The sequence below is a fragment of the Mandrillus leucophaeus genome, unplaced genomic scaffold (genome assembly GCF_000951045.1).
Source record: "Mandrillus leucophaeus isolate KB7577 unplaced genomic scaffold, Mleu.le_1.0 Scaffold363, whole genome shotgun sequence".
In the NCBI taxonomy this organism is placed as follows: Eukaryota; Metazoa; Chordata; class Mammalia; order Primates; family Cercopithecidae; genus Mandrillus; species Mandrillus leucophaeus.
In genome coordinates this window covers 2,393,930-2,417,721 of record NW_012103843.1, presented here as the reverse complement: position 1 = coordinate 2,417,721, position 23,792 = coordinate 2,393,930, and the positions used below count along the sequence as shown (strand labels likewise).

Sequence of the window (23,792 nt, the reverse complement as noted above, 5' to 3'; positions counted from 1 at the left end):
CCCAAGTATTTCCTCGAATCCTCTGGTGGGGAAACTGAGGCTGCAGATGGGAAATAGCCAGCACCCTCCTCCCCTCTAGTTTGTGACATGAGTGAGCCAAACGCTGGCGGTGGGCCTCCGAGCCACGCTGCAGAAATGTGTCCTGTGAACATGGCGTTTCCTCCAGATCGTCCTGTTAGAACACACCGTCAAAAACAAAGAGAAAAGAGGGTTTCCCCACGCGGGCGCGTCCCTAGAGAACGGGGAGGACAGTCTCCTGTGCGGCGATCCAGGGTTTCTTTTTGGTTTAATGTACAAGAGCACACAGGCCACATGAAATGGTGTGTTTTTGTTTTTGTTTTGTTTTTTGTTTTTTGTTTTTATCTCATCCCAAAACAATAAAAACAGGAGATCCCAGTAGACACAGGAGTGTTGAAGAAAAAAAAAATAACAACATAATGGGCTAACAAAAGTGCTGCATTTGACATACAAGTGAGCTTCGCTGGCAGCCACACAATGCCGGCCTCTTCTCCCTGTATGCTCTCGTGAGCCGGCTTTCCTCGGCTGCTGGGGAGCAGGATGTGGTTTTTCTTATGCTGTGCTGAATGCAAGGAATCTGTTTGTTTATTTTCATTCATTTCCTATGGATACAGGCAGATGTGTAAGTTGAGCTTTAACTCCAGAAAGTGCCCACGGATGCGTTGACGTGTTTTAAGCCGGGGGCTGCACAGAGGCCTCGCTGAGGCTGAGTCTGCTCCATCCTGAACCCATGATTACAGCCCCAGAGAACCTGATATTAAGCTGCTCTTTGAGTCTTATCCAGGCATAATGTGCTGCTCCGTTGAAAGGCTGGCGCCGGGAGAAGATGCAGAGGGCGTCACCAGAGCCATTACGAGGCCATCATGCAGCCAAACCCACACTTTCCGCAGCCAGCAGCAGGCAGCCCGGGGAAGGGGGCGATTAGAAACCAGGCCCAGCCCTCCACGGGAACAAGCTCAGAGAAAGCCTATTCAGGGACAGCTTCCGCAGACAGGGGCAGCCTGTCACACTCCGAAGAGCAGAGACCGTGTTCGTTTAAAAACGTCAACTCCTTCGGGTGAACTGCCAGCAGAGGAATGGGTACAGCGTCCCTCAGGCGCCTTCCACCCTCACAAGACCCATCGCACGTTTCCCTCGGCCACCCAGGGAATGGGGTCAGGCTGACAGAGCCAGCATTTGTCTCCCCGCCTGTCATTCTTTTGGGGTCAACCTTGCTCTTTTCTCTGTGTGCTCTGAACCTGTTCCTACGTGGGGCTGGGTGCTTTGAGCCTCGCCCAGGAGGCCTGAATGAAGTTTTATGGCAAGACCCTAAAACTCAAACAGCTGAGAGAGAGGTGCCCTAAAGATGGGCTTCTGGTGACAAAGGTGGATGTGGCAGAGGCCAGCTCTTGCTGTGTCTCCCTTACCCAGGAACCCTGGGAGTTTCTCGTGAGCCTACACGAAGCAGTGTTGCCCCAGGGAAGCCCCTGGCGGCTCAGGCTTCCATGGAGTCCGTGCCCACCTGAAAGGTACAAAAGGCAGTTGAGCGAAAGTGACGTCGCACCTTGCAGCTCCACGCCGCCAGTCAGGGTTGGCCTTGGAGGAACATGCCACATTCTAGTCATTTGTCTCCCATACACAGTGCACCTGTTGCTGTTCACGGACAAAAAGCATTTCTGATGGCCAGGCTTACATGGAGGTCAGAGAAGGTGTGCTCCAAAGTACATCAGCGAGGGGCAATTAAAAACTAAACCCCACTGACCACTCTAGATTTAACCAATGAAGAAAGGAACCCTGTGATAACAATGGACCATCACTTGGATAGATAAGTCAGCGTGAACATAAGAGTGCATTCCAGTAACACCAACCCTTTGCTGTGATTAGCTCGGGCAGGGACAGCAGCGGGGGAGGGGGTCCCAGGTTGTCACTGGGATATGCCAATCCTTGTCGTGATTAGCCCTGGCAGGGACGGCGGCAGTGGGGGGGCCCAGGTTGCCACTGGGATGCAGGTGGGCTATGTTGTGTGTGTGATGTTGGCTCGCCTAGCAACTGTCCTTGACCCCAAACTAAATATCACACATGCCACTTTCTATTCTTTCCCCATCTTTTCCGGCATAGGATGAGACCCGAGCTTTGGCGTGTCTGCATCTGCGTTCTGTCTGAGGATGTCAAAGCAGATGTTTACACTCTGAGATTTATCCGTGGAATGTGCAGCGTGACTCAGGGTGAAATTGCAGACTGAGATAAATTGGCTGAAACCTGGCTCAAAGGTGGGTTCTTAGGTTCAGCTGGAGTTTTTCAGTGTTCCTACTTACAGTGGTGAATCTGAACTCTCGGCCACGTCCCAGAGCAAGGAGCAGTCCCCTGTGAGCCCCACAACCGTGGGATCACGGTGACAGGACACGCTCAGAGGGAATTTGTCCAACCCGACACCCTCATGGAAGCCAGTTCCCTCCTGTCTTAAACTGTTCCATTTTTGGTTTTTAGATTCAGCAACCTTATTATGCAGAGCATCTTTTTGATACGCCTATTTCACTTTTGTGATACACTTTTAACGTCATTTAAAAACTGGGCTTCAGGGTTGTTTGTGGCCAAGTGGGGTGGCTCATGCCTGTAATCCTAGCACTTTTGGGAGGCCAAGGCAGGCGGATCACCTGGGGTCAGGAGTTCGAGACCAGTGTGGCCAACGTGGTGAAACCCCTTCTCTATTAAAAATACAAAAGTTAGCCAGGCGTGGTGGTGCGCACGCCTGTAATTCCCAGCTACTCAGGTGGCTGAGGCAGAAGAATTGCTTGAACCAGGAGGCAGAGGTCGCAGTGAGCTGAGATAGCACCATTGCACTCCAGCCTGGGTGACAGAGTGAGACTCTGTCTCAAAAAAATAAAAATAAGAATAATAAAAATTGGGCTTCAGGAGGGCAAATCTCAACATTTTAGAATCAGCTTCTGGTGCGGCGGAAGGAAGCACAGGGTTGCTGTCTCAAAGCATGGCCGTCCCCACTGGGTTCCCGCTGTAGCTCCCAGGCATCTCAGAGCTGCCGTCCCAAATCACTCCAGAGCTTCCTGCTGCCCGACATCTGTCCCTGCTCCTCCCTGAGTCCTCCCCTTCTCTGTGGCTCAGCCACTAGCTGTTCGCTCAACCTCCTTCTCAAGCCGCCACTAGATTCTGGAGCAGCCAGGGTGCCATCCTGTCCCACTGACCCATACAAAATTTCCCAATCTGTCCATGCGATGGCCTGCCCACAGCCCTCCTCCACGTCTTCCACAGAAGTCGTTTAAAAATGTGATGAGTTTCCTTCTGAAACATGCCCAGAGGCCTAGCCAGAGCGGAGTCCCCTGCACGGCCCTCCCCTGGCTGTTTTGTTCCCTCCTGTCCCATACCCCGTTTTCTGGGCCCAACCGCGGGACCCCTCTCTCTGTTTCCAGTGCGGGACTTGCGTTCTGGCCCTGAGGGCTTTCGGACACAGGTCCTCCGCCCACCTCCTAATCACCACTAACCACATCTTAGGTTTCGCTTTCCTGGGGGGATGGTCCTCCCCTGAAGGAGGCTCCCAGTGTAACTCGGGCCTCCCTCTACCCTGGGGAGTTGGAGGCCTGACCTGGTACACCTGCGAGGAATGCTGGGCATGTCTATCCCGGCCCTCCTTTCTCCCGGGAGTGAGGAACCCAGGAAGCACGACCTCCCCAACTCCATCACACCACGGGGGCTGAGGCCACGTGGGCACAGCTGCCACGGCTACACTCTGAGGTTTAGGGAGCAGGCACCTGTCTCGTACAGAGGGTGTCCTGCACCCTGGGCTTGCTAGCGACCATCTTACTTTGCTGAAGCTGCGATAACAAAACATCTCAGACTGAGTGATCGTTAAACACCAGAAACGTGTTGCTCACCGTTCTGGAAGCTGAGAAGTCCAAGCTCAAGGTGCTGGCAGATTCCTTGTCTGGTAAGGGCTTTTTCTGCTTTTGAATGGTGCCTCTTTTACAAGTCATTAATCCCATTCATGCAGGCTCTGTCCTCCTGACCTAATCCCCTCCTAAAGCTCCACCTCTCAGTACTATGGCATTGGAGGCTAGGTTTCAGCACAGAAACTGAGTAGAGATGGAACCTTGGCCTCCATCCTTATAAAGGTGCTCAAATTCTGGGTGTGACCTCCTCAGAGAGGCCAGAAATGCTTCTTCTGACCTCCTGGTACTTCCTTGCCAGGTTCCTCTTCCTGGCACTGCAGGCATATGTGCTGTTTGTGTGTGCTTGTATTTGTGTATAGTGAACTTCGCCCATGGCGATGCACGCCACGGGAGAATGGTGATATGGTTTGGCTGTGTCCCCACCCAAATCTCATCTTGAATTGTAATCCCGATAATCCCCGCGTGTTGAGGGAGTGACCCTGGTGGGAGGTGATTGGATCCTGGGGGCAGTTTCCGCCAGGCTGTTCTTGTGATAGTGAGTTCTGCCCAGATCCGATGGTTTTATACATGTTTGACAGTGCCTCCTTCACATGCTCTCTCACCTGCCACAGTGTGAGACGTGCCTGCTTCCCCTTGCACCATAATTGTAAGTTTCCTGAGGCCTCCCCAGCCATGCAGAACTGTGTTGATTAAACCTCCTTTGTTTATAAATTACCCAGTCTCGGACAGTTCTTTCCAGCAGTGTGAGAACGGACTAATGCAGACAAGGAGTGTGTCTCCTCCATTCAGGACTGACACAGGGTGCCCGAGCTGGCACCGCCACAACACCCAGAGGCCTCCATGCCAACTCCGCTAGCTGTCTGCCCTTTCCTAGCTCAGAACCTTTGTGTGTGTGACTCCTCCCACCCTAGATGCCTTTCTCACCTCTGTACCCATTCACTCATGCAGGACCCACCTGGCCCTGTACCCAGCACAAGTCTTCCCAGCCTCCTGCTCTGTGAGCTGGGGGCCCACTGGGAACGGGGGAGGTTCCTGGATTCCGGGGCCTGCCCACTGTGTGGGGCCTGGAGCCTGCGTTTGTAACGCTGTCTTCCTCTGTTCCATTAGGGTCCAGAGATAGATCACGGCTAAGAGCTGGCAAAGCTGTTCCCCTTCATGGTGATGGCGATGATGATGAGGTGACAATGACAGCGATAATGACGATGGAGATGATGTGAACCATCCTGTACTGAGCACGCGTCTGTTTTGGGTGCAGGATAAGTGCCTTACACATGTGTTCTCTCCTTTCTCTGCTCATCTGTAGCTGTAGGAGAATGGCTGATGTGTGGGGAAGTTAGATGGCTGCGTGCAAGACCTGCAGCTGGAGAGTGGCAGGACGCCATGGAAACCAACCTCTGAACCCAACCCGCGTTTCCAATGGGCCCCAGCTCTGTTGGGAAACGCGAAGTGTCAATGCAGAGGGTGGCCCATGAGGGATGTGCAGACCTTTTTGGTGTGCACTGGGCAGGGACCACAGTTGACTTGTTCAGACAGAAGTGTGAGTTGGCGAAAGCCCAGATTCACTTTTCTATCTCCCCTTTCACTCTTTCATCTGCGTATGTTGGGTTTATACATATGCATGCACGTGTGTGTACATGTATGTGTGGATAAATGCACATGTGCGTATTCATGTTCACCTGTATACATATGTATATGCTGCCATGTGGGTATACACACAGTACACACAAGCATTTGTGCATACGTGTGCATGTACATCTGTATATGCTCCCATGCAGGTGTACACATATGTATTTGTGCACACGTGTGCATGTACATCTGTATACACCCCTCACATAGTGTACATACATGCATTTGTGCATATGTGTGTATGTACATTTGTATATGCTCCCACGCAGGTATACACACATGTATTTGTACATGGACATCTGTATATGCCCCCATGCCGGTGTACACACATGTATTTGTGCATGTACATATGTATATGCTCCCATGAGGGTGTACACACATGCATGTGTGCATGTACATGCGTATACACTCCCATATGGGTATACACACATGCATGTGTGCATGTACATCTGTATACACTCCTACGCAGGTGTACACACATGTATTTGTGCATACGTGTGCATGTACATCTGTATATGCTTCCATGCAGGTGTACACACATGCATTTGTGCATATGTGTGCATGTACATCTGTATACACTCCCACGCAGGTGTATACACATTCATTTGTGCATACGTGTGCATGTACATGTGTAAACGCTCCCACACAGGTGTACACATGCATTTGTGCACACATGTGCATGTACCTCTGTATACACTCCCACGCAGGTGTACACACATGCATTTGTGCATGTGTGTGCATGTACGTGTGTATATGCTTCCACACAGGTGTACACACATGCATTTGTGTGTATGTGTGCATGTACATCTGTATATGCTCCCACGCGGGTATACACACATGCATTTGTGCATATGTGTGAATGTACATGTGTGTGCATGTGTGTGCACATTCACAGATTCATGTTCATATGTGCACACGTGTATAGACATATGGTTCATATTTCCCCGTGAAAAAGACACATTCTTGTTACAGAAGCCTTTCCTTGTCTGTCACTTATTTCCTCTAGCCCTTAGTTTCTAACTTTTTTTTCTCCTTTTCCTTTTTTAGATTGAGGCCTAGTGAGCATGTATCAAACTGGTCAGATCTCAAGTGCTACCATTCAATTAGTTCTGACCAATGCTTGTTTGTGAGTACCTCACACCCCGAGCAAGCTACAGAGCATTCCATCAGCCCAGAAGGGAGCTTGTGCCCTCCCGTCACTCCCACCTGGTGCCCCATCACGCGTCTGTGCTCCTGTCGGGCTGATTTAACTTTGCCTGGGGTTCCCCGGCCTTCATCTCCTTTGGACTTTCTGCCATTCTCCAGAGTCTGATTTTGTTTTCACTCTCAGGACTTACTTCTAAATTCACATTAAAAAGTCTTCATTTCACACAAGAGGGGCCAGAAACATCTCTCTGTTGTTCTCTTGCCTTTAAGACCCACAGTCACAGGCCGCTCCTGTCCTCCTAGAAGCTGGTCGCAGGTTGGGCAGGGATCAGAAAGCTGCATCAAATTGACCCAGTCACTCACAATTAATATTAGGTTGGTGGAAAAGTAATTGCGGGTTTTGCCACTTTTTTCAGTGACAAAAACACTATTTTGCACCAGCCTGTTAGTATTTACTGTCCTAAGCTTTTTGTATGTGTCAAACCTCAGGATACACCTGTGGATGCACACGGCCAGCACCCTCATTTAGAGATGAAGAGGCTGATGTTCAGAGCGGTTCAGAGTCAGGTGACCTGCCCGGAGTGGCCCACAGGCGAGCACCGGAGGCTGGCTGGATAGCAGGACCGAGTCACCGTGGAGTGCTGCTCCCTAGCCAGATCATTCCCTTTGCTTCCGGAGCGTGGGAGAGCCCGCCTCTGGCTGCTTTGGTGCAGCGAAAAACGATGTCTTTTGTCATGGTGTCTGGGAAGCTGGAGAAGGTGCCTGCCCTTCAGGACCCCCACCGAGCCCCAGGCGTCTGGGTTTCCTCTTCCTAAGTCTCCCCTGGGGAGTTCTGTAAAGTCTTTTCCTGCTCCTAAGACCCTTCTGCTACCACCCCATTTCCCCGACTTCTCACTCTTCCTGCTCTTCCAGTCACCCAGGTCTGGCTTCCTCTCCCCACCCATGAGCCAGCCCTTGCCCAGAACCCAGGGTGATGATTCCCAGCGGGTGCTGCTCAGTCCCTTAGGCCCCCGGCAGATGGTTCTCCTGTGCCCATGGCTCCAGGGCTGGGGGATCCCCAGCCCCCCAGTTCCCTCCCTGGCCTGCTCTGTGGTCCCTTCCCTTCCCACCTGGTCACTGTTTCCAGTCTCTGGGGGCAGAACCAGACCCTTCTCCCTCCACAGCACCACCCACAACAGCCCGGGTGCCCCTCCAGACTCATGGTGTCAGTGAACCACCTGAGGGCCCACTGCTCCCAGACCTACACCCCAGGTCAGCGTCCCCGTGCTCTAGCCTCGAGGGGTTCCAGCCGCTCTCTGGACATTTGCACCGAGTCGCCAGGGAGACACCGCACCTCTCCCAAGGTTCCTGTCTCAGTGAATGGCTCCAGCCCAGAACCCTACTCGGCTTTCTCATCCCCGCTTCTTCCTAACCTGCTTCTAACCACTCGCTGTGGCTTATTCATCTCAATCCCAAACGGCTTCTGGTTTGCGTGCCCTTCGTCACCCGGAGTGGGGAGTCACCGTCCCTCCCACAACCGCCCAGCGGCCTCCAGGCGCCCACCAGGCCCCTGGCCCGAGGCTCCTCCCTGGCACAGCCTGTGCTGCGCTCCCAGAAACGGACATTCTCTGGCTGTCACGGGGGTCGTTAGAGAACGAGTCACTTCCGCCAGCAGCACAACTGTGCAGGAATCTGATCCCCTCCCCGACGGGGCTAAGAATAACGTGCCTCGTTAGCACATTCAAAACGGTGGCACGAAATTACACGGGGCGCGCTAACAACCACGTTGGCAGCTCAGCGTGGGGTCGCTTTTCCTCCCATGCAGCTCCATGGGAATTCTTCACCACGCGCTCTCCCAGAGCAGCAGAGGCGCGGGGCTGGCCCCTCTGGAGGGAGCAACATGTTCTTATTCTAATTACGCTGGTAATTAGAGCGCAGGTCTTTGAACCTCAACCAGCCACGTTCCCGCCTCCAGGACTCACGCAGGATGAGAAGTGGGTCTGGAGGTTTCCTGCTGCTCAAGGCTGTTGGCTGCTGTTGTGAAGGGACCTTAAAAACAAACCCACCTGTGGATTTGTGTGTGTGTGTTTGTTTGTTTCCTTGCCTCGTCATGAATTGCTGGTGTCCAAATCACTGTTTTGTGTTCTGTATATATTGAAGCAAATGGCAAAGAGCCTTTCCCTCTTTTTCATTGGGATTTGAATTTTGTGGCATGCGAGGGCTGACATTTCATTATTTCCACTAAAGCTTGGAATTGGAGACCCGTGATCCAAAGGAACAGTACGGGGAGTGCGCTTGTTTTGTTTCCTGAGGTCTGCATTTGTCTGTGCATTTGAATAGGGCGTATGTCTTCGGTTGGGCAATGAATTCTTCCGTATTAAAATTTTCAAATATAAACGGAGCCAAATAATCAAGCTGATTTACAAAGCGATTTCTGCAGAATGAACGGTAGCCTTAACGAATTGCCAGAGTAAGTCCCGCAAACCTTACATTTACAAGAATGAATTCGTCCATTTTGTGGAGTTAGGGTAAATAAATACTCCAGGCTTTGAACAAACCAGGGAAAGACCTGGGTACGGAAATCCAATCTCTTGCCATCACTGTCAAAAAAATTTTTGAGTGTGTCCTATAAGCACAGTGCTGTGCCACATACTCTGGGTGATAAGAGATGTCAAAGGCCTCTGTGGTCCATGGTTCCCTAGCCAGTGAAACACAAGTGCACATACCTGTATGTTGAATGTCAGGATGCCTGTGCTAACTGCGGTAGGTAACCAATGTATAGCCCAGGGCTCACAGGGTGACAGGGGAAGGGGTCTTGTTCTAGACCCAGGAAGATCTTCCATGTCTATCTTGCTCTACCTGACTTTTTAAAAAAATGTCCTTATTAAAAAATAATAATTCTTAAGATGATCCCATTGTGTCTATTTTCTGTTATATCTAAGCTAAATACAATCCTCTAGCCAAATAAAAAAGTCAGGTATTCTAAAATGCTTCTTTACTGAAGGAACAAATAGAAAACCTAGGGTTGGAAAAATTAACCCTAAAATCAGAAACAGTTCAGAATTGCAATCAACCAAATGTAGGTTAAAGGCAGGATCTATAAGAACAGTGAGAACACACAACCTGGACCCTCAGCAAAGATGGGCGACTTCTTGGTTCCAGACATTTAGGACATTTTTGTCTTATCATTAGTTGACCGCTAAGATAACTGAGCAGAGATTTCATTGGCTACATAAGATTTTAAAAATTATAGACTTTATAAAATTCGTTTAGGAAATTTACTAAACAAAGAATAACCAAAAGCCTGGAAGAAGGGGAAGAATCTGATTTCCAGAATTGGCACATTATATTACATAAAATGTCCAGCTCTCAACAAAAAGCTATGGGACAAGGAAAGAGACAAGAAACTGTGATCCACCCACAAAGAAAAAGGTATTTTATACAAATTATCCCCGGGGAAGCCCAGACATTGAACTTTTTAGACAAAGCCTTTTAATCTTCTATTGTTAATATGCTCAAAGAACCAATGGAAAGTATGAGAACAATGTCTCACCAAATCAAAAATATCAATAGAAAGGCAGAAATTATAAGAAAATAACCAAATAGAAAGTCTGGAGCTAAAAACGACAGTAACTGAAATTAAAAATTCACCAGAAGGAACCAATAGCGGATTTTAGTAGGTTAAAGAATTGGCACACTTAGAGATACATTAGCTGAGATGATTCATTCTGAGAAATAGAAGAAAGAAAATGAAGAGAAATAAACAGAGCCTCAGAGACCTATGGAAAATGATCAAATAAACATATGTGTAATGGGAGTCTCGGCATGAAAGGAAAGACAAAATGGGGAAGAAAGACTATTTGAAGAAATAATGGCAAAAAACTTCCCAAATTGAATAAAAAACATTAATCTGTATAACCAAGGAGCTCTCTGAATTCCAAGTAGGATATCTTTCAACAAAGACAAAATTTCAAAGAAACTCTTGAAAGCAGCAACAGGGAAGTGATTCATGACATATGAGAGATTCTCAACAAGATCAACAGCTGGTTTTACATTAGAAATTATAAAGGCAAGAAGGCAGTGGAATAACATTTACAAAATGCTGAAAGAAAAGAAAGTCAAGTAAGAATTCTGTATCTAAAACTGTTCTTCAAAAATGAAGGAAAAATTAAGACATTCCCAAATAAACAAAATCCTGAGAGAGTTGATCACTATGAGACCTTCCCTACAAGAAATACTAGAATCTTTCGGGCTGAAACGAAATAATATTAGACTGTAACTCACATCCAAATAAAGAATTTTTTTCTAAAGTACCATCAGTAAAGGTAACAGCTAAATATAAAACACAGCATAAAAGTGTTTTTTGTTTGTACCTGTTTTTCTCCTATCTGATTTAAAAGGAAATAGCACAAAGCAACAATTATAGATCTGTGATGACAGCCATGTACTCTGTAAAGATGCCAGTTATAGGACAATAACAGCATAGGAGTAAAATTTTGTGTACAATTAGAATTAAATTGGTATTAATCCAAACTAGATGATTTTAAGATACTAATGGTAATCCTCAGTCAACTACTAAGAAAATAACTCAATAACTCATAATATACTAAAAGAAACAAGGGACTTAAAATTGTACACTAGAAAATATATATTTAGGACAAAGGGAAACAGTAATGGTAAGCTAAGGGAACCAAAAAGACATAAGGCATATAGAAAACAATTAACAAAATGGCAGATGTAAACCAGACCTTATAAATAACTCATAAAATATGAATGAATTAAATGCTCTAGTCAAAAGATAGATATTGGCAGGATGAATAAAAATGGCATGATTCAACTATATTTTGTCTGCAGTGATATACTTTATTTCCAAAGACATAAGTAGGTTGACAGTGAAGGGATGGATAAAGATATACTGTGCAAACAATAACCAAAAAAGAGCTGGCATAGCTATACTAAAAATAAACTTTAAGGCAAAGCTGCTACTAAAGACAAAGTAGGACAATTTTAATGATAAAAGATCAATTTATCAAGAAGATATAACAACTATAAGCAATATGCATTTAAAAACAGAGGCTAAAATACATGAAGCAACAACTGACAGAATTGAAGGTAGAAATAGTTAAAAAAATACTCAAATACTTCAATATCTGACTTTTAATAATGAATAGGACAATTAGATATAAGACCAATTGATAAAGTCTAAAAAACACTATAAATCAACTAAACCTAACCAATACGTACAGAACATTTTATCTAACAGTAGAATACACACTGTTCTCAAGTAAACATGGAACATTCTCCAGAATAGACTAAATGTTAGGCCATAGTGTATTCAGTAATTCTAAATTTAATGATTTAATTTTTAAAAGGATTTAAATTTAAATTTAAAATTCAATAAATTTAAAATGATTAAGATAATAAAGAGTATGATTTCTGATCACAATAGAATGAAACTAGAAATCAATAATGGAAGGCAATTTGGGAAAATTAAAAGGTGGAAATCAATTTACACCCTCCTGAATAACCCATGAGTCAAAGAAGAAATCACAAAGGAAATTAGGAAGTACGTTGACATGATTGGAAACAAGGACACAGCATAACAAAACTTATGGGTTGCAACTAAACCAGTGCTTTTCAGAGTATTTATAGCTGTAAATATGTACTTTTTTTAAAAAAGAAAAACTTCAAATTAGTAAGCTAACGCTCTTAAGACATTGGAAAAACGAAGAGCAAAATAAATCTAAAGCAAGCAAAAGGAAGAAAATAGTAAAGATGAGAGTAGAAACAAGTAAAATCAGGAATTAAAACCAGTAGAGAAAATCAACAAAAGCAAAAGCCTTTCCCTTTTCAAAGATCAATAATATTGATACACTTTAGACTGTGAAGAAAAAGAGAGAAGACTCAAATCACTAAAATCAGGAATAAAAAATGGAATAATACTCCTAACAGAAATAAAAAGGATTACAAATGAATGCTATGAACAGTTACATGCCAATGAATTAGATAACTTAGATAAAATGTGCAAATGCCTAGAAAGAAACAAGCTACCGAAACTGTCTCAAGAAAAAATTAAAAATCTGAATAGACCTATAGTGAGATTTAATTGATAATCAAATAATTTCCCACAAAGACCAAATGATTTCAATGGTAAATTTTACCAAATGTTTAAAGAATAATGAATACATTTTCTTTATAAACTCTTCAAAAAACAGAAGAGAAGGGAATAATTCTTTACTCATTGTATGAGGCTAGTATTACTCTGATCCCAAAGCCAGGCAAAGACATCACAAGAAACGAAAAGTGAATACATATGAAAATTGATCATACTAATAAAATAAAGAATAAATGCCACATGGTTAACTCACAAGATAAATCATTTGACAAATCCCAACATCCTTTGCTGATAAAAAGCAATCAACAAATTATGAATAGAAAGGAACATTTTCAACCTTAGAGAAGACATATATAAAAATCCACAGTTAATATCATGTATAATAATGAAATACTGAAATATTTTCTACTAAAATCAGGAACAAGACAAAAAAAAAGAAGTTCTTTTAAGAATTTTGGCCAGGCGCGGTGGTACGCCTGTAATCCCAACACTTTGGGAGGCTGAGGCGGGCGGGTCATGAGGTCAGGAGATCGAGACCATCCTGGCTAACACGGTGAAACCCTGTCTCTACTAAAAATACAAATATTAGCCAGCCATGGTGGCAGGCGCCTGTAGTCCCAGCTACTCGGAAGGCTGAGGCAGGAGAATGGCGTGAACCCGGGAGGCAGAGTTTGCAGTGAGCCGAGATCATGCCACTGCACTCCAGCCTGGGAGACAGAGCAAGACTCCGTCTCAAAAAAAAAAAAAATTTATTCAACATTGTACTGGATATTCTAGCCAGAGCAATTAGGTAAGGGGAGACAAGCATTCAGATTGTAAAGAAAGAAGTAAAACCATCTCTATTCACAAAGGACCTAACCGTGCATATATGATATCCCAAAAATACACACACACAAAAATTAGTATAAACAAGTTCTGCCATGTTTCAGATATAAGCAAATATCGATTGTATTTCTATATACTACTAATGAGCTATCTAAAAATAAAATTCAAAACCAATCGCATTTACAATAGCATAAAAATTTAACAAATTAAATGAAAAACGCTAAAAACTATGTTACTGTGAACAATTAAAGAAGACCTAAAAAATTAAAAAGACATCCACTGTTTACAGAACAAGAGACTTAATAGTATTAAAATGGGAATATGCCCCAGATTTGATGCTATCAAAATCCCAGCTGGCTTCTTTATAGACATTTTAAGGTAAGCCTAAAATGTGTATGGAAATGCAAGAGACCCAAAACTGCCGAGACAAACTTGTAAAAGAAGTTGGACGATACGTTTCTTGATTTCGAAACTTACGACAAAGCTAAAATAAACAAGACAGTGTCTTCTGAGCATAAGAACAGACTCATAGCTCAATGGAAGAGAAGAAACGAGAGTCCAAAAATCAACCATCACATTTAGAGCCCATCAATCTTCAGTCAAGGTGCCAAGACAATTCAACAGGCAAAGAGTTGTCTTTTCAACAAGGGGTGGTACTGGGACAATTGAATATCCAAATGCAAACAAATAAAGTTGGACCTTTACCTGTTACCTTATACAAATTTTAACTGCAAATGGATTGAAGACTTAAACGTAAGTGCTAAAACTGCAAAACTCTTGGAAGAAAACTTAGACACAAATCTTCACGACCTTGAAGTAGGCAATGGTTTCTTAGATATGGCACCAAAAACACAAGCATCAAAATAAAAAATTAAACGGGATATTATTGAAATTATAATCTTTTGTCCTTCACAGGGACAACACCAAGAACGTGAAAAGACAATCTACAGGATGGGAGATTTCCAAATATATACCTGACATAGGTCTAGTAACCAGAATATGGAAAGTACTCTTACAACTCAAAAATAAAAAGACCAGTCCCCTAATTTATAAAATGGTCAAAGGATTTGAAGAGAATTTTCTCAAAGAACATATACAAATGGCCAACAAACATATGCAGACATGTCCAACGTCATAAGTCATCGGGGAAATGCACATCAAATCCACAAAGATATTGCTTCATACCTGCCAGCTTACTATGACCAAAAAGTATTTATAATAAGTGTTGATGAGGGTGTGGAAAGTTGGAACTCCAGTTCTAGGCTGGTGGAAACGCAGAATGTGGCAGCAGCTTTGGAAGGCAGTGTGAAAATTCCTCACCATTTAAACATGGAGTCACCATACGACCCAGAAATGTTACTTATATACTTAAGAGGATCAGAAACATACACAAACATTTGTACACATGTATTTGCAGCAGCATTATTCATAACCAAAAAGTAAAAACACTCCAAAGCTCTATAAGTTGATGAGTGAATAAACCATCTACCATTGTGAATTCACCATTTCGCATTCCCACCAGCAGCGTGTTCCTGTTCTCTCATCCCCACCAACATGTGCTGTGGTCAGTTTGCTTCTTTTCTAGACGTTCTGAAGGGTGGCTAGTGGTTTGTTGTTGTTCTGAAGGGTGGCTAATGGTTTGTTGTTGTGGTTTCATTTTACATTTCTGTGATGAGTAATGATGTTGAGCTTTTTTTTTGAGATGGAGTCTCTCTTTCATTGTCCAGGCTGGAGTGCAATGGTGCAATCTTGGCTCACTGCAACTTCCACCTCCTGCGTTCAAGCAATTCTCCTACCTCAGCCTCCCGAGTAGCTGTAATTATAGATGCCCACCACCACACCTGGATAATTTTTTTTTGTCTATTTAGTAGCCCAGACCATGTTGGGCAGGCTGGTCCCGAACTCCTGACCTCAGGTGATCCACCCGGCTCTGCCTCCCAAAGTGCTGGGATTGCAGGTGTGAGCCACTGTGCCCCTAGTCTGATGTCGAGCATTTTATGTGCTTATTTGCCATAGCAAAATATGTTTACTTTTTGCCCATTTTTTATTGGATTGCTTACTACTTATTGTTGAGTTTTGACTGTTCTTTATGTATTGTGAATATAAGTCCTTTGTCAGATAAATAATTTGCAAACATTTTCTCCTAACCTTTGGGTTGCATTTCTCTTAAGAGAATCTTCCATACAGCAAAATCTTTTAGTCTGGATAAAGTCTAATTTATATTCTTTGTTTAAAACATCTTGTTTCGGGTGCTATTGCCAAGACTTATTTCTTTGCCTGACTAAGATCATGAATATTTTCTCCTATCTTTTCTTCTAATGGGTGTGCACTTACCATACAAGACAGCAATCCCACTCCTGATATTTATCCTAGTGAAATGAAAGCTTGTTTGCACAAAGACCTCTATATGAATGTGTACAGTAGCTCCTGCCATAATTACCAAAAGTTAGTCACCAGCCAAATGTTCCTCAGTTGGGGAACGTGTATTTCACCGCACCACAGAATGCTGAGCAGCATATGAGCATCAACATGGTGACTCTCACATGTTTTATGATGACAGAAGGTAGGCTGAGTGCAGTGGCTCACATTTGTCATCCCAGCACTTTGGGAGGCTAAAGTCAGTGGATGGCTTGAGCTCAGGCATTTGAGACCAGCCTCGGCAATATGGTGAGATCCTGTCTGTACAGAAAATACAGAAAATAGCCCATCATGGTGGCACGTGCCTGTGGTCCCAGCTACTCGGGAGGCTGAGGCGGGAGGATGGCTTGAGTCTGGGAGGTCAAGACTGCAGTGAGCTGAGATCAAGTCACTGCACTCCAGCCTGGGTGACAGAGCAAGACCCTGTCTCAAAAAAAAGTCTCCAAATGTTACATATTGTACTCTTCCATTCACATGACATTCTGGAAAAGAAGTGTTCTGTGGTTGTCAGGGAGTCCAGGGTAAAGGGAGGTGTGCCACGAAGCTGCAGTGGGGGTGGTTTCGAGGTGTAGTGAAAGGATTCTGCATCTTGGTGTGGTGGTGGGTACATGACCATATATATGGGCCAAAACTCACATAACTGTACACCAAAAAGGGTGAATTTTACTATACATAAATTAAAATTTTAAAAAACGAAGGAAGGAAAAGTATTCAGAGATGAAGAGTGATCAGTGGATTGCTATATACATTGAAATACTTCCCTTGGGTGATTTCACTTATTAAGTAGCTAGCTCTTCAATGGCAGTAATGAACTGTTACTAATCTCTGTGTGCTTGAACCTCACGTGTTGCCTGGCCCATAGTAGCTACTCAAGTGTGCTGAATGAATCTTACTATTCTTTCTTATTTTCAACCTGCATTGTTTCTTGGTGGCTGCAGTGATTATGTTTGATCTCTATGAACTTCTATGTGTGAGGAAGTTTGTACGCATTTTGAAACTAGCGAGGATAATGTTGATGTGGTTTTATATTTTTTCTACTGCTTAGGCAACCTTGCTTTTCACTGATTCATGTTGTTATTATTACATGTAATATAAGGAGGTTATTTTTCAAGATCTGATGCTATCTTTATTAAATTTGTTCTGATTTGAACAGTAGTCCTTTTGATTATTGCCTGAATTCTGGGGTTTCTGTAAGCTATGTTACTCTTGTTTTGTTAGCACTACTTAGACATCGCATAATATCAGTGCTTTCATTTTGGCAGTGTAATACGCTGCATTTCAAAAATCTATGAATACGTGAGCTGAGCTCAGGGATATTTTAGATATTAGTATGAACGGCGAAGCGTTGTTGGTTTTCTATCTCCACTGATGCCACGTCACTCTGCACAGAACTCATTTACCATTCCTCAGCAGCAGTAGCATTTTATCCCATGAAGATCTCCAGCCTCTCTGGATGACAGGCTCGGACAGCAGGAAGAACTCTGTGTGGGGGCTGCACCTGCCACCATCGGGCCCTGAGTGTATTTCTATACCACTCTCTGCATGGGTGGGTATAGAATGAATATTTTTGATGAATTGGAATCCAGGTCCCATTCTCATGAATTTCAAGGAAGGAGCACTTCATGGAACAGTCAGTGCGTCCAGAATTTTAACTGTGGGCACGACACTGTCCTCAAGACCAGTGCTGCTTAATGGGAGGTGAGTGTGGATGCCTTTCAGACCCTGCGGGGTCCTTCACTAACTCCAGATTCCACCTGTTCCCAGGGACCCCGGGACCCACTGCCAGAGCCTGCAGCAGCTCCTCAGCTCACTTCCGCTGTCTCCCATGAGAGCAGATGGGGTAGGCAAGTAGTCCAGGCATCTCCAAAGGGGTTGGGTGGTCTAATTTAAAAATGAATGACCTTTGTGCTAAATCCACAGCCTCTGCTCAGTGCTCTTCTCGCCCTGGCAGCTGACTCTCCCATCGCTCTCTGCTCCGAGCATGCCCTTCCATCCTGAGTCTGGGATGCTGCCCTCTGAAGGTACTTCCACCTCTCCTGCCTGCCTCCCAGGGCCTGGCACAGTCCCTACTGGCTTCCCAGCAGCGTTGAGGCCACACAGGCATGTCCCAAACCCTTCCTGTGTTAGCGATGCCTGCCTTCTGTTTTCAGAGCCCAGTTCTCTCCTGGGCCTCAGATGGGGAGGCACAGCTGCCTCCTGGGCATGGATAACCCGCACAGGATCCACCCGAAACCTTCGCCTTCCAGAGACCCCACCCTTCCATGTGCCCCGGGACAGCCAGCCCCCTTGTCTCCACTTAATCCATCAATTTGGAAAACTCGGCAATTCTTGATTTTTCCCTTTTCCTAATCTCATGTGCTCAATTGATCAACGATCCTATGGATTCTGCTTCATAAATACCTTTCTATTATAGTATTGCAGCCCACAAATTCCTTACAATTATGGGTTCTGTGATTGTGTGTTATGGATTACAAGTTCTGTAGTCGTGGGTTACGCTACGCTATTGAAGGCTTTGGAAGTATGTCTCGTGTGTGCCTGTGCACATTTTTTGAGGGTAATTTTTTCTAGATTACACAGATCACCAAAGACATCCATGTCCAAGCGTTAATATTTGGAATGTGCATCAGCTGAGTTAGGCTTGCTTAAGCTGAAGTCATTATCATTTATCACCAATTATCATTGTCTCTGAATTTGCTCATGTTTTTCCCTTGGCCAGGAATTCCTGTTTCAAAGCTCATCCATCTTCACTGGCAAAGTCATGCTCTTCCCTCCAAAGGGCCCTGCCACATCTTCTCTGTGCCCCCTTTCTCCACCCGACGTCCCCATGCACACATGATTGCTGAGTTCTCATGTGGCAGCAGCATCCAACACTATCTACCTGAAATAGTCATAAATGCAGAGAGGAGAGGGAATATGCTCATGGTCACATTTTAACAACGGCAAAACTCCGAAAGTAAACCCTCGGTTTGCCGACACACGTAGGGTTGCCTGAATGGAAAAACATGTATAAAATATCTCCATGGTCACATGAGATTCTTGTTTGACTAAGTAACTGGATACTACAGCCTCACCAACATGACACACGAAAGCAGGCAGTGAACATGATGGATGTTGAGGCCGTCAAACGTGAATTCTGTGCTCCTCTGCAGTGGCGCCTTGGTGGGGTTTTTAGAGAAAACCGATTGTGTGTGTCTTTGACTTGCTGCAACTTATTCTCTCTGGTCCAGGATATGTAAGATGCAACTGGGAGATGTGTCTGTTGGGGTCCCTGTGTCTCCGGCCTCACTCGGCTGAGCTGAGGTGGAGTGAATTGTTGCCACGCTCCTCCACCCTTCCTTCATCTCCTCTCTTTGCTGAGTGACTTTGTAGTTCTTCCCACCACGAGTGGAGTGAACTTCTCTGCCCCATACTGTGGGCTCCATCGTGGGATCTGCATTGGCCAATGAGATGTTGGCCAACTTGAAACCAGCGAGGAACATGCTCAAAGGATGAGGCCACAGGCTGGGCACAGTGGCTCATGCCTGTCATCCCAGCACTTTGGGAGACCGAGGCGGGCAGATCAGTTGAGGTTAGGAGTTCAAGACCAGCCTGGCCAACATGGTGAAACCCCATCTCTACCAAAAATACAAAAATTAGCCTGGTGCGTTGGCGCACACCTATAATCCCAGCTACTTGGGAGGCTGAGGCAGGAAAATAACTTAAACCCAGGAGGAGGAGGAGGCTGCAGTGAGTGGAGATCATGCCGTTGCACTCCAGCCTGGGTGACAAGAGCAAGACTCCATCTCAAAAAAAAATAATAATAATAGTGACGAGGCTAGCCCTCCTGCTTCTTTGCCACTGCTCAGGGAAGAGCATGCCTTGGGAAGCTTCTCGCTCGAGGAGGAGGAGAGGTGCGAGCACAGAGGTGGACCCAACCTGCAGTGGAGAGCCTGCCCCAGCCGAGCCCACAGACCAGCCCATCTTCACGGAGTCTGCACGTGTGCACGGAGGCCGGCAAGTCCAGATCGAGGGGTAGGTTGCAGGCTGGAAACACAGGCAGGAGCTAACACTGCAGTCCTCCCTCTCTGGGAAACCTCGGCCTTTGCTCTTAAGAATGTCAGCTGATTGGATGAGGCCCGCCCACATTAGGGAGAGTCATCTGCTTGGCTCAGAGTCTGCTGATCTTAGGGAGATCTACAATCTCCCACAAGAAAGGAGATTTCAAACATGACTCATATTGGAATCATGATGTTAACATCTACAAAATATCTTCATGGTCACACGAGATTCTTACTTGACTAAATAACTGGATCCCACAGTCTCACCAACGTGAGACAGGAAACCAACCATCACAGTGAGCGTGAACAGTGGTTATTTTAGCCACTGCATTCTGGTGTGGTTTGTTACCCAGCATAACAGGACCAACAGCTAACTGATACAGAAGAGAAAGTAAATTGGCATGGAAGGCTGTAGGGTTACGTGTTTCAGCGCAGGATATGCTAACGTGGGAAAAGGGGATGCTTGGCCTGTGCGTTTTGGGCACCTGATCAACTCTCTGCCCACAAAGCCAGATAAAATAAACTCCACAATATGGAGTGGAACCAAAACTACGGATCAGTCATTCACCGGTGGTGATGATAAACAGCCCTTCCTAACAATTATCTAGTTAAAACACCATTAACAATTAATGACATACATCACAGAACTTATTGAACCCATTAAAGACTAATTTACTGGCTATAAAATTATGGCATTAGGAATTTACGGATCATTACCTTTTATTCTGGAATGAAATATTGCTGACTGAAACTCTTAGAAACTGTTGAAAACAATTACTCATTAAAGTCACATGAAATTAAATGATATGGCTTAGCAAAAAGGAAGAAAAGAATCCAAGCAAAGTTTGAAAATGTTTTTTTGAGGAGAGGCACTAACTTTGCACGACACTGAATGGATAAAGATTATATTTTCAAACAAGATTAAGATCTACAATTAAAGAATATGAACTAAGTAATTTTAATGTGCAATAAAATCTTCTTTTTGGGAAAACGTATTAGATCATGACTGATAAAAATTCTGATCATGATTAATCACCGCTAGGTATTTTGGAACACTATTAAGGAGAGTTTAACAATGTTAAAATTAATTAACTAATTCCTCTAAAAGGGTTTAAAATATAATACGATGCAACAGCTGTTGCAGCTTTAAATATGATTATTTCCTTTCCACCCTGAAACCAAAATTTGTCAGTCAGAAATCAACCTCATTTCATTGCAATTTCCAATTTATTGCTCGGTAATGAGATCAACTTAATCGTGATGAGTGCCTTGTTTTCTAAGCGACCATATGTACAAGAGCACATCCCAAAGTAAGTGGGATGTGGGATGTGCCCTCCTCCATCTGCCCGCATGAGCAGTCCTGGGTTGCAGGTACACAAAGCTCAGGGGCCCCGCTCAATCTGCCTGTGGAAGCAGTCCTGGGTGGCAGGTGCACCGAGCTCAGGGGCCCCGCTCCATCTGCCCGTGGGAGCAGTCCCGAGTAACAGGCACAGGGAGCTCAGGAGCCCCGCTCAATCTGCCTGCGGGAACAGTCCTGGGTGGCAAGTGCACGGAGCTTAGGGGCCCTGCTCCAACTCCCTGTGGGAGCAACCCTGGGGAGCAGGAGCATGGAGCTCAGGGGCTCTGGTGGGAAGAGGACACGCACACACAGGCTGCTCTAACTTTTGGACCCTGGTTGTGATTGAGCAACATGAGCCTGAACTTCTGTCAGAAAAATACTGAGCTTAGAATACATTTTTATATCAATGAAACACAGAATTGCAAAACTTAAGAGCTAGAAAAGATCAAGTCCAAACTTGTTTTGGAAATAAAGGAACCAAGGCCTGGAAAAGTCAAGGAACTCGCCCAGGGTTATGCAGTCGTCAGGGTTATGCAGAATTAGACCCCGTGTCTCCTGAGTCCCCCCGCAGGGTCCCCGCAGCAAGCACTGTTTCCAGGTGGCTCTCTGGAGGGGCGATTTGCTCATGCAGAGTGGACGTGAGCTCGCCCCTTGGCAGACAGACCACAGGTCATCAGGTGAGCACAGAGCTACCTCTGAGACACTCCAGAAAGAGAAAACATTGCCGAACAGAACGCCAGGTCTCTCCAGAGAGTCTTCAGATGCCATGTACCTGCTGTGCTGGGTTCTCCTCCTGCTACTTATATTAAACAACAGCAACGTTTTCATTCAGGCAAGAAAGCAAAATGGTTTCTTCAGTACAGAGGGGGCAAAAAGAATCCCTCACACCCTGCAAGCACCATTACGGTCGCCACACAGCTCTACGGGGCTTCCAGGAAGCTGCTGGGTTCCAGGCTTGCTGAGCCAGAGAGGCCTGCTTCAGGTTGACTTTAATCCTTTCCAAGAGGCAGAAAATTGCCAGCGTCTCAGGGGATTGCTTTCTTTGGGGCTTCCAGACCATCTTATGATGTGTTAAAATTGCCAGTTTGCCTGCTCCTGACTGCACCCCAGAGAATCTGCAAGACCAGCACCATCTGTCAGCCGGATAATACCAAAGAAAGTCATACATCTCAATGTACCAACTTTAGGTCCTTACCAATGGGCTTTAACATATCACTTCTAAATATGCTTGGACTTCAGGCACCAAACACAAAACAAACATTCAAGTCACCTCGTAGGAACAGATGTGCAGAGGAGCTGCACGCCTCCTTTGCTCCTGCATTCCCTACTACATAAATAAGAGTGGGTTGTAAACCATCTACAATTCTTAATGCCTCCGTGCTAACTTGACAACAAAGCAGCAATTTTCTTCTAGAGATGGAGCCATTTATTTTCACTTGGTTTTAATTTTTCTGAAACCTAATTATAATTATTAATATACGTTCTTGCCTTGAAGCTTATTTCTAATTGCTGAACTAAATAGTTGACAAATAATAGAAACAACCCAGTAAATAAAAGACTAATACATTCATAGTTGTTCTGAGAAGAATGATGGGTGCACACATAATATACATTACAATATTCTTACAAACCAATTTCTTTGCGGAGGATTATTAACTGTCTTTTTTATAAAACCAAGATTCTGATTCTGAATCAGTCCTGTTCCTGGGGAAGCCTTGAGCAAGTTCATACCTGGGAGCCGATGGACATGAAGAAAATGTGCATCAAACGTGCTTCTCCACGTTGGAAGGGCCACTCAGCCTCTAATCGTCCAACCGACAGGCAGGCGGGAGTGACAGTCTCCTGACGGGAGGCTACAGTGCGTCCGCTTGCTAGCCAAGTTGCAGCAGCTCAAGTTGGGAGGTTCTTTTTCTTCCCTTTTTTACTCTCAATAGAAAGCATGACGGTACCTCCCAACACCTGTAATGGGCATATCCTAAGAGTGTCCCTCCCCAAATTCTCAAACAACACTGTATTCCCAATCGCATGCAGTATACATTTCAAAAATTGAAATAGCTCATTCAGACTTTAAATGTATAAACATGGGATCAAAATTGTTCATGAAGCTGTTGCCTGGCAGAGAGTTACTTTCTGAGACCACTTCTGTCACCAACACAAGCAGGTGGTACACTTTGAGGACCCCCTTCATGAAGGGGCACAGCAGCCATCAGTTCACCTGGGCCAACGGAGCTGCTGCAGACGGGGTGGGGGGTGTCTGGGGGGGTGGTTTACACACTGAGGCCTCATCTCTGCTCTCACCTGCCAGCCATGCGGTACAGGAAGTTCACCGCCACGCCCTGATGAAAAGCAAAGTTGGATCCTGCAGTAGCTTCCCAGTATTCAGAACCACATACTTGCCTCTAAGAAGG

General features: G+C 45.1%; 1 long non-coding RNA gene across 1 annotated transcript; it reads right to left on the bottom strand.

Annotated features, from left to right (window-relative positions):
- Window positions 1–354: 354 nt before the first annotated feature.
- LOC105546563 lies at window positions 355–8,296 on the bottom strand. Its single transcript, XR_001007119.1, has 3 exons — window positions 8,226–8,296; window positions 1,425–1,519; window positions 355–620 (listed from the first exon to the last, which is right to left on the bottom strand). It is a non-coding gene; the product is annotated as an uncharacterized LOC105546563 (long non-coding RNA).
- Between the last annotated feature and the right edge of the window lie 15,496 nt (window positions 8,297–23,792).